A 12184-nucleotide genomic window follows, 5' to 3' on the forward strand; every position below is an offset into this window, starting at 1 on the left:
GACGCACCATCGGGTGGGAGAATAATGGTGGTATCTTAAATCAAAGTTTGCCAGAGGTATCCTCCCTTAAAGCCCCTTTCACAATTGATGGTGCGACTGCTTACAACCGTTGCGATTACGATCGTATGAGCGATTGTGAAAGCCCCTTTAAAAGATTGTTGGTTTGGCCGAAAATTGTCTCTGCCGAGAATCGAACCCGGGGCCCTATAGGCCTATAGCTTAGAACGCCGATTCCTTAATTATTTTAACCACGAGACCACAGAGTTGGGTTATATTAGTGGCTCGGGCGGACCCGATCAGACTGTCAGATAACTAAATGGACCTTACTCAAGCCCCCATCACACTTATTCGGAATCAGCAGAGAATCAAGCAGAATCTGGAACGAAAAAAATATTCAAAAAATCTAGAAATTTGGGGGAGGTACTTATGGATTCACCAAACTGGAGTTGAAATTCAGTAAATTGACCAGGTGAGAATCATCATACACTAGTCAAAATGAACCGCAATGGAGTCAGATATATAATTCATGCTACATTCTTGGATATTCTAAATATTCTGACTGCATTCTGAGTGCATTCGAAATATTTTTGCCTTTTTTTTGGCCGTCCCGAAGGTTTTGGTCATGTTCAAAACATTCGAGGGGTATTTTCGAACGCTGTTCGAAGTAGATTTAAATGACCAACTGGTGGTCGAACAACAGTCCTTTCAATCCGGCCAATTCTGCTTGATTCGGAATAAGTGTGATGGGGGCTTAAGGGTCCATGGATAAACAGATTTTCAATCATGCCAATAATATTTTATTTGTCTGGACCCAAAGTCATGCTTCAGCTGGATCAAAGCGAATGCTTCGATACAGTGGCTCTGATCCAGCTGAAGCATAACTTTTATCATTGTTCAAAACCCAATCTACAGCACCCATTATATGGTAGGCCATTGTCAGACAAAACGAGGCGCGAGGGACCCGGGGGGGGGGGGGGGGACCCCATGCCATTCCCACGTCTTCCATACATATACTTATACAGGGCGCAGCAAAGTTTTATGACCTGTTAATTATCTTGATACAATTTTTGAATTCCTCTCGCCCTATCATGCATGTAATCCCTCGATTCACCACTGAATATGCGTCGACATATCAATAGAGACTTTTTACTTTCACGGTGCACGACGTACGGATTCAAGAACATATGTATACATAGAATCGCCTTACATGACAAAGAACAACCAAAACGTCTTTGTTGAAAATTGGTGAATCAAAGCAGTTTAGTCCTGGCCTCTAGAAAAACAACATATTTGCATTCTTTCGTCAGCTCCGAAATTTTGGACGAAACTGCTGTTGCCGTTCACCAATTTTCGATACTACTTCTCACCTGCTCATTGTCAATGACGGGCATTGTCAATAATATTTACTTTGTTCTTGAATTCGTCCCTGTTGCATTTGCAAAAACTCCGTATTGCAGATGGGAGCCGTTTTATTGACGTGCACCTGCGATCATGCATGAGTCCATAAAACGATTACCTTTATATTCCCAATTTTACGTTCTGGATTTATTACATACACAAACTTCTGGTCTACACTGACGCCATATACTTCTCTTCTGAAACAAATCTACGCATATATATGTTTGTAAACATATTTTGGTAAGTTTCTTTTCTTTATTTTATTTTTAATTGTCAAATGAATAGAGAACATGCATATTAGCTGTGAACTCCCTGTTTGTATAAGTCCGTACCATTATGGCTTACAGTGGGTGTAGAAGATGCCACAGAAATGAAAACTTGCATTTGGGTTTGAGTGGGTGTAAAGGTGGTTGGGCCGGTGGTTGCAGGTGTGGGTGTGTGCATGTGTGTGTGGGGTGTGTGTGTGTGTGTGGAGGTGATTGGGTTGACATGGCTACTGGTTAAAAGATGGATCGATATACACGAGGGGATTATTCTGCAAATATGAAGGAAATATGGGGTCACATATCCGCGGGTGCACTGGGGGAGGGGTACCAGGCCACCAACACCGCCCCTCATTGTGGGGTGTCTGGAAAACGAAGACCGAAGACCGAAGACCGGGGACTCGTATCACACTCGTGTGAAAGCGTTTGTAGTTCACGCCCGAAGTGTGTACAAAGCAGTGCAAAGTGTGTACAAAACACGTGCGCGGGTTAGAATGGACTTTGGACCTTGCCCCGACACAATGTTCTCCCATTGACAATGCACGGGTCCCCGGTCTTCGATCTTCGTTTTCCAAACCCGTTGTTGGGTGTCTGGAAAACGAAGACAGAAGACCGGGGATCGCATTCGTTTAGCTAAGATACCACTTATAAATGTCATTATGAAGGCCTCTATTATTCAGCTCAAATTCAAGAATATTCTGATCTAGAATACATTAATTGGCTGATAATGAAGTCATGTTGCTTGTGTCAATAAATAGTATAGTTAGACCAGTTGAAGCGGGATAGGTCTCCCAGTTTACACCACTATTCCACTGAGACAAGTAACAAACTCCAGTAATCACTCGGACCAGTTTCAAATTTCCAGTTAAAGGTTAACTCTAGACCAGTAATTTCAGACCAGTTTAATTCTTAACTGGTCCAGTAAAGTGAACTCGACCAGTTAGACCAGTATGCCGTTTTTCCATTTTCCAGAATTACATTCTGTGAACTGGTTTTTCCTTCTTAATTGGCTGACATTAATTTGCAATTTTACTACCATTGACATAACGCATGTCCCCGGTCTTCGGTCTTCGTTTTCCAAACCTGTTGTCGGGTGTCTGGAAAACGAAGACCGAAGACCGGGGATCGCGTCAATTCGTCTAGCTAAGATAGGCCTATAATATTCAGCACCAGTACAATGATATTCTGATCTTGGATACGTCATCAGCTATGATTGGCTGCGGATAAGTTATGGTTATTAATTTTTGTGTGAATATCGATCGTTATCAGCTAGGGCATGCATGTATTAAGGATAACGTACATATTTCACCCACGGAATTCAGCCATTGCAATTCTGAAAACTGTCATGAAACTGAAAACTTGCATACAATACACGTACTCATACTGCGCAATCACGTACAAGCAGACTCAACTCAACTGGCGTTTGCAACTATTTTATACTACCATTGACATTACGCATGTCCCCGGTCTTCGGTCTTCGTTTTCCAAACCTGTTGTTGGGTGTCTGGAAAACGAAGACAGAAGACCGGGGATTGCGTATTCGTCTAGCTAAGATAGGCCTAGAATATTCAGCACCAGTACAATTCTGATCTTGGATACGTCATCAGCTATGATTGGCTGCGGATAAGTTATGGTTATTTGTGTGAATATCGTTATCAGCTAGGGCATGATATTAATAAGGATAACGTACATATTTCACCCACAGAATTCAGCCATTGCAATTCTGAAAACTGTCATAAAACTGAAAACTTGCATACAATACACGTACTCATACTGCGCAATCACGTACAAGCAGACTCAACTCAACTGGCGTTTGCAACTATTTTATACTACCATTGACATTACGCATGTCCCCGGTCTTCGGTCTTCGTTTTCCAAACCTGTTGTTGGGTGTCTGGAAAACGAAGACAGAAGACCGGGGATTGCGTATTCATCTAGTTAAGATAGGCCTATAATATTCAGCACCAGTTCAAGAATATTCTGATCTTGGATACGTCATCAGCTATGATTGGCTGCGGATAAGTTATGGTTATTTGTGTGAATATCGTTATCAGCTAGGGCATGATATTAAGGACAACGTACATATTTCACCCACAGAATTCAGCCATTGCAATTCTGAAAACTGTCATAAAACTGAAAACTTGCATACAATACACCCCATACTGCGCAATCACGTACAAGCAGACTCAACTCAACTGGCGTTTGCAACTATTTTATACTACCATTGACATTACGCATGTCCCGGCCCGGTCTTCGGTCTTCGTTTTCCAAACCTGTTGTTGGGTGTCTGGAAAACGAAGACAGAAGACCGGGGATTGCGTAATTCGTCTAGCTAAGATAGGCCTATAATATTCAGCACCAGTACAATGATATTCTGATCTTGGATACGTCATCAGCTATGATTGGCTGCGGATAAGTTATGGTTATTAATTTTTGTGTGAATATCGTTATCAGCTAGGGCATGCATGTATTAAGGATAACGTACATATTTCACCCACGGAATTCAGCCATTGCAATTCTGAAAACTGTCATAAAACTGAAAACTTGCATACAATACACGTACTAATACTGCGCAATCACGTACAAGCAGACTCAACTCAACTGGCGTTTGCAACTATTTTATACTACCATTGACATTACGCATGTCCCCGGTCTTCGGTCTTCGTTTTCCAAACCTGTTGTTGGGTGTCTGGAAAACGAAGACAGAAGACCGGGGATTGCGTATTCATCTAGCTAAGATAGGCCTATAATATTCAGCACCAGTTCAAGAATATTCTGATCTTGGATACGTCATCAGCTATGATTGGCTGCGGATAAGTTATGGTTATTTGTGTGAATGTCGTTATCAGCTAGGGCATGATATTAAGGGTAACGTACATATTTCACCCACAGAATTCAGCCATTGCAATTCTGAAAACTGTCATAAAACTGAAAACTTGCATACAATACACCCCATACTGCGCAATCACGTACAAGCAGACTCAACTCAACTGGCGTTTGCAACTATTTTACTACCATTGACATTACGCATGTCCCCGGTCTTCGGTCTTCGTTTTCCAAACCTGTTGTTGGGTGTCTGGAAAACGAAGACAGAAGACCGGGGATTGCGTATTCATCTAGCTAAGGTAGGCCTATAATATTCAGCACCAGTTCAAGAATATTCTGATCTTGGATACGTCATCAGCTATGATTGGCTGCGGATAAGTTATGGTTATTTGTGTGAATATCGTTATCAGCTATAGGGCATGATATTAAGGACAACGTACATATTTCACCCACAGAATTCAGCCATTGCAATTCTGAAAACTGTCATAAAACTGAAAACTTGCATACAATACACCCCATAATGCGCAATCACGTACAAGCAGACTCAACTCAACTGGCGTTTGCAACTATTTTATACTACCATTGACATTACGCATGTCCCCGGTCTTCGGTCTTCGTTTTCCAAACCTGTTGTTGGGTGTCTGGAAAACGAAGACAGAAGACCGGGGATTGCGTAATTCGTCTAGCTAAGATAGGCCTATAATATTCAGCACCAGTACAATGATATTCTGATCTTGGATACGTCATCAGCTATGATTGGCTGCGGATAAGTTATGGTTATTAATTTTTGTGTGAATATCGTTATCAGCTAGGGCATGCATGTATTAAGGATAACGTACATATTTCACCCACGGAATTCAGCCATTGCAATTCTGAAAACTGTCATAAAACTGAAAACTTGCATACAATACACGTACTAATACTGCGCAATTACGTACAAGCAGACTCAACTCAACTGGCGTTTGCAACTATTTTATACTACCATTGACATTACGCATGTCCCCGGTCTTCGGTCTTCGTTTTCCAAACCTGTTGTTGGGTGTCTGGAAAACGAAGACAGAAGACCGGGGATTGCGTATTCATCTAGCTAAGATAGGCCTATAATATTCAGCACCAGTTCAAGAATATTCTGATCTTGGATACGTCATCAGCTATGATTGGCTGCGGATAAGTTATGGTTATTTGTGTGAATATCGTTATCAGCTAGGGCATGATATTAAGGGTAACGTACATATTTCACCCACAGAATTCAGCCATTGCAATTCTGAAAACTGTCATAAAACTGAAAACTTGCATACAATACACCCCATACTGCGCAATCACGTACAAGCAGACTCAACTCAACTGGCGTTTGCAACTATTTTACTACCATTGACATTACGCATGTCCCCGGTCTTCGGTCTTCGTTTTCCAAACCTGTTGTTGGGTGTCTGGAAAACGAAGACAGAAGACCGGGGATTGCGTATTCATCTAGCTAAGATAGGCCTATAATATTCAGCACCAGTTCAAGAATATTCTGATCTTGGATACGTCATCAGCTATGATTGGCTGCGGATAAGTTATGGTTATTTGTGTGAATATCGTTATCAGCTATAGGGCATGATATTAAGGATAACGTACATATTTCACCCACAGAATTCAGCCATTGCAATTCTGAAAACTGTCATAAAACTGAAAACTTGCATACAATACACCCCATACTGCGCAATCACGTACAAGCAGACTCAACTCAACTGGCGTTTGCAACTATTTTATACTACCATTGACATTACGCATGTCCCCGGTCTTCGGTCTTCGTTTTCCAAACCTGTTGTTGGGTGTCTGGAAAACGAAGACAGAAGACCGGGGATTGCGTAATTCGTCTAGCTAAGATAGGCCTATAATATTCAGCACCAGTACAATGATATTCTGATCTTGGATACGTCATCAGCTATTGGCTGCGGATAAGTTATGATTATTAATTTTTGTGTGAATATCGTTATCAGCTAGGGCATGCATGTATTAAGGATAACGTACATATTTCACCCACGGAATTCAGCCATTGCAATTCTGAAAACTGTCATAAAACTGAAAACTTGCATACAATACACGTACTAATACTGCGCAATCACGTACAAGCAGACTCAACTCAACTGGCGTTTGCAACTATTTTATACTACCATTGACATTACGCATGTCCCCGGTCTTCGGTCTTCGTTTTCCAAACCTGTTGTTGGGTGTCTGGAAAACGAAGACAGAAGACCGGGGATTGCGTATTCATCTAGCTAAGATAGGCCTATAATATTCAGCACCAGTTCAAGAATATTCTGATCTTGGATACGTCATCAGCTATGATTGGCTGCGGATAAGTTATGGTTATTTGTGTGAATATCGTTATCAGCTAGGGCATGATATTAAGGGTAACGTACATATTTCACCCACAGAATTCAGCCATTGCAATTCTGAAAACTGTCATAAAACTGAAAACTTGCATACAATACACCCCATACTGCGCAATCACGTACAAGCAGACTCAACTCAACTGGCGTTTGCAACTATTTTACTACCATTGACATTACGCATGTCCCCGGTCTTCGGTCTTCGTTTTCCAAACCTGTTGTTGGGTGTCTGGAAAACGAAGACAGAAGACCGGGGATTGCGTATTCGTCTAGCTAAGATAGGCCTATAATATTCAGCACCAGTACAATGATATTCTGATCTTGGATACGTCATCAGCTATGATTGGCTGCGGATAAGTTATGGTTATTTGTGTGAATATCGTTATCAGCTAGGGCATGATATTAAGGATAACGTACATATTTCACCCACAGAATTCAGCCATTGCAATTCTGAAAACTGTCATAAAACTGAAAACTTGCATACAATACACCCCATACTGCGCAATCACGTACAAGCAGACTCAACTCAACTGGTGTTTGCAACTATTTTACTACCATTGACATTACGCATGTCCCCGGTCTTCGGTCTTCGTTTTCCAAACCTGTTGTTGGGTGTCTGGAAAACGAAGACAGAAGACCGGGGATTGCGTAATTCGTGTAGCTAAGATAGGCCTATAATATTCAGCACCAGTACAATGATATTCTGATCTTGGATACGTCATCAGCTATGATTGGCTGCGGATAAGTTTTGGTTATTTGTGTGAATATCGTTATCAGCTAGGGCATGATTAATAAGGATAGATAACAATTATAATGTACATATTTCACCCACGGAATTCAGCCATTGCAATTCTGAAAACTGTCATAAAACTGAAAACTTGCATACAATACACCCCATACTGCGCAATCACGTACAATTAAGCAGACTCAACTCGACTGGCGTTTGCAACAATTTTACTACCATTGACATTACGCATGTCCCCGGTCTTCGGTCTTCGTTTTCCAAACCTGTTGTTGGGTGTCTGGAAAACGAAGACAGAAGACCGGGGATTGCGTATTCGTCTAGCTAAGATAGTCCTATAATATTCAGCACCAGTTCAAGAATATTCTGATCTTGGATACGTCATCAGCTATGATTGGCTGCCGAAAAGTTATGGTTATTTGTGTGAATATCGTTCACATCCAAAATGACGAGATACGATATCTCGCCAAGTCGACTTATAAAAGGTCATATATGTCGACATGGCGAGATAACGTATCTCGCCATGTCGACATTATGTCGACATGGCATAATTAAGTTTCTCGCCAAGTCGATGGCACTTAAAACATGTAAAAGGGATGGTCCTGGCTGAAAATATTTATATCTTAATACATAGAGTAGAATTCACTGAGCAATGTGCCGAAAATTTCATCAATCGGATAACAAGTAAACAGTTATTGAAGTTGAAAGTTTAGCAATATATTGTTAAAACAGTCGTCGTGAATATTCATTAGGTGGGCTGATGATGTCACATCTCCACTCTCCGTTTCCCTATGTTATTTTATATAATCATAATTTTTACACTATTTCATATTTGTGCTAGCTAATAATATGTCTCCCTTATAATGAAATAAGTTGCAGCAATAAATATTTAATGCACTAAATCAGTTGCCAATCCAATTTTTCTACTTTTTTGTTCTTGGATGAAAACATTTGAATAAACCTAATTTCATATAATAAAATACAAAAGAACAAGTGGAGATGTGACATCATCAGCCAACCTAATGAATATTCATGACGACTGTATTCACAAAATATTGCTAAATTTTAAAATTCAATAACTTTGTTATCCGATTTTGATGAAATTTTCGGTATTTTGCTCAGTGAATTTTACTCTATTCATTAAGCTATACATGCTTTCAGCCCGGACCATCCCTTTAAAGGCTCCGTATAAAATAAACCTAATTGTAATAGAAAGCAATGTCATCGACCTAAGACAGGTGGCAAGCGTGCCTTTGTAGAATGCTGTTGCCGGTATGCGATGTTTTCTATACGGTCGGCGCACATGAAACACAAATGCGTCGCTCGTATACTACTTTGCGGTTAAACCCGAGACGTTCCCACGCGTACATTTCGAGATAGCAACATTCAGTATACGCGTTTGGAAGAAAATTACCCTGTTTACACGTGCATCGGCTTTTGGTTCAGAACCAAAAGCCGATGCAGAATTGGCTTTTGGTCTATCTTAATTGCACCGCAGAATCGGCTTACCCTCTTTGGGAATCGACGGGCGGACGACATTTGGATCTCTTAGTCTCGCCTTCACCTCTTGCGGGCGAGACAAACAATGAGAAAGAGAAGGAAGAAAGGAGAAAGGAAAAGGGCCAATAATTGGAATGATCAAACAAATCTAATCATCCTGAAATAGGGCCTACTAATAAACAAGTGAGAAAGGGGTTAGAAATAAAGAGATGGCAAAGTGGAACGGAAATTTTAGGCGGGAAAGGGAAGGAAAAGAGGCCAAAATAAATGGGATGCGAAAATGCTAACATGAAATCTGAATAGAAAACAGAAAAAACAAGAGGGGAAAAGAAAGAAATTAAGAACACAGCAGCTAGTGGCGTAGCTACGGGGGGGGGGGGGGGGGGGCTGGGAGCCCCCCCCCCCCCGAGATTTGATGTGCCCCCATCAGGTGCCCCGCCTGGAAAAAAATTGGTAGAGCAAAAAAAAAGGGAGAAAGAAGAAAGGAAAAAGAAGAAGAAAGACAGAAGAAAAAAGAAGAGGAAAATAAGAGGAGGAAGACGAATGAATGAAATAATGTGGGGGGAAGACTTGGAAAATAAAAAGAATCTTTCGTGTCACTATTTAAAATTTTCGGTCGCGCTTCGCGCTCGCATTGCCTGTTAGGGGATTGTTCAATATCAGAATATGGAGCTTAAATATCAAGTTTGGAAGTCAATATACATTACACATTTCACCTCGGAAATCGAACTTTCATTATTTTGTGTGATTTACAAACTGATTTTTTAAAAGTGCTCTGTTAATATGACAGCTTTTTGGTCTGAATATTGACATTTTCTGCTCGCGCTGAGCGCTCGCAAATTTCGAATAAAGTACCTATTATTTTAGTGTATTCCATTTAGTTTGAAAAATATCCCTTTTCAAGTCTGATTGTCAAAACGTATTAGATAGCGCTACTCGCTCGCATTTTGATTGGCGAGTTATGTATGTCTCAATGTTGATTTTCATGACAGTTTATCAAAGATTTTGGCTCTCGATTTGCGCTCGCATTAATGGTTAAAAAATATTTTTAACTGATGCATTCTATTCATAATTACAAAAGTGCTTGAAATGTCCAGTTTTCAGGCCATAATATCATCAGATTTCTCGCCCTCATTAGGCATTAATAAATAAGATATTAATTTAATGATTAACTTGTCCCTTTTGTTTCATCTCGCGCTTAGCAAGAGGAATGGGAAGATAGTCATTATTTTCATATGACATGTCCTAAGGATGTCCCGGTCCTATGTCAAAACTCAAATAATAATGAAAAAATATCAGCTCTTTATTAAGTGCGATCCATATCCACCTCACAATTTTCCTACAGAGTGCTTGAAATTAATAGCTGAAATTGACTCTTTTTTCAGATTGGAATATCATATAGTTTAAGCTCGCGCTTCGCGCTCGCTCTAATTTTTCATGATAAAAGATGTGTAGAATGCCTAGATTCTATGTCTAAATCCGAAACACGCGCATGTTTATTCAGATATTCAACTTGTTCTCTATTTAAATCATTGTCTAGTTTCAGATCACAATATCAAAAATTTTCTGCTCGCGCTTTGTGCTCGCATTATTAATATAGTAAGATCCCCTATATTCATGATATTACTCATCCTTTTCATGATTTACAAAACATGAATAGATTGTCCCGTTTTTAGGTCTAAATCTCGAATTTTTCTGCTTGCGCTTCGCTTGCAACAATTTAGTTATATAGCTACCCTGTTCACGATTACAAAAATTGATTATAATTTTCGATTCTTTTTGTAGAAATGTCAAAAGTTTTCAGCTCGCGATTCGCGCTAGCATTATTTGATTGTTGAAATAATTATGTAACGTCTTCATGGCTAAGAGCAAGCAGTCCTTAACAAGTATCTTTTCGATCAGTTTAAATTAAACGAATATAAACATATATAAACTGGCTGCACTTTGCACTCGCATTATTAATGTAAGGAAGACCCCCAATAACTCATCCTTTTCATGATTTACAGAACATGAATAGAGTGTCTCGTTCTTAGGTCTAAATCTCAAAATTTTCCGCTCGCGCTCCGCATCAATTGTTTAGTTATATAGGCCTACCTATTATGTTTAAGTTACAAAAAGTGCTTAGAATTTCCATTCTGTAGGTAAAAATTTCAAAAAATTTCAGCTCGCGCTTCGCGCTCACATTATTTGATTGTTGAAATATGTAACGTCTTCATGGCTAACTGCAAGCAGTCTTTAACAGGTACCTTTTTCATCAGTTCATCTCTGCTCGCACTTCGCGTTCGTAGTAATTATTTAGTTGCACACACATCTTTTTCATGATAACAAACATTGCCCAGAATGTTCAAATTTTTAGGGGAAAATACATAAAACTCCCCCCCAAAAAAAAAAATTTGCTCTCGCTTCGCGCTCGCATTATATAAATAAGGATTATGATATTATATATTTATGTTGATTTATAAGAATAAAGCTAAGAAGTGACCATGAGGACTACCCCTTCAATGAAACAAACAAAAATCATTTTCGACCGGCCGATCGGGGATTAACATATAGCAGAAAAATAATCGCCCCCCCCCCTATTGGCGAAGGCTGGATCCGCCCCTATGGTCCCCCCTACCTTTCGGGACAGATTTTCGCCCATGGTAATGAACCAAATATTTTTTAGGGCAAAGCATACCAACGTGGGAAAAAAATTGTAAAAAGTCGCTAGCGTGCAAAGCGAGCTGGAAAAAAATTGCCTATTGAGATTAAATTCTAATTATGTGATATATTTTCTATTATATTCAGCAAATAAAACATTTCATTGTCCATTCATTTCATTATACTTTGTCTCCTATAATTTCTTTTTTTTCCCTCTTGGGTGTGGAACACCCCCCCCCCCCCGCCTGTATGCCATTGATTGAACATTGTTGAACGGGGGTAGGTATATAGCCATTTGAAGGTTATAAATGCTGAAGAGCCCATACTGCGTGGGGTCTGGGACAAAGGCCCGGTAGCTTATTTGCATAAAATCTAGCAAGCTTATAACACAATGTTGTATGAAGACCATCTTTCTTCCCGCTCTTTTCAATCATCGG

Source organism: Lytechinus pictus, chromosome 13 (genome assembly GCF_037042905.1).
Source record: "Lytechinus pictus isolate F3 Inbred chromosome 13, Lp3.0, whole genome shotgun sequence".
NCBI classification, from domain to species: Eukaryota; Metazoa; Echinodermata; class Echinoidea; order Temnopleuroida; family Toxopneustidae; genus Lytechinus; species Lytechinus pictus.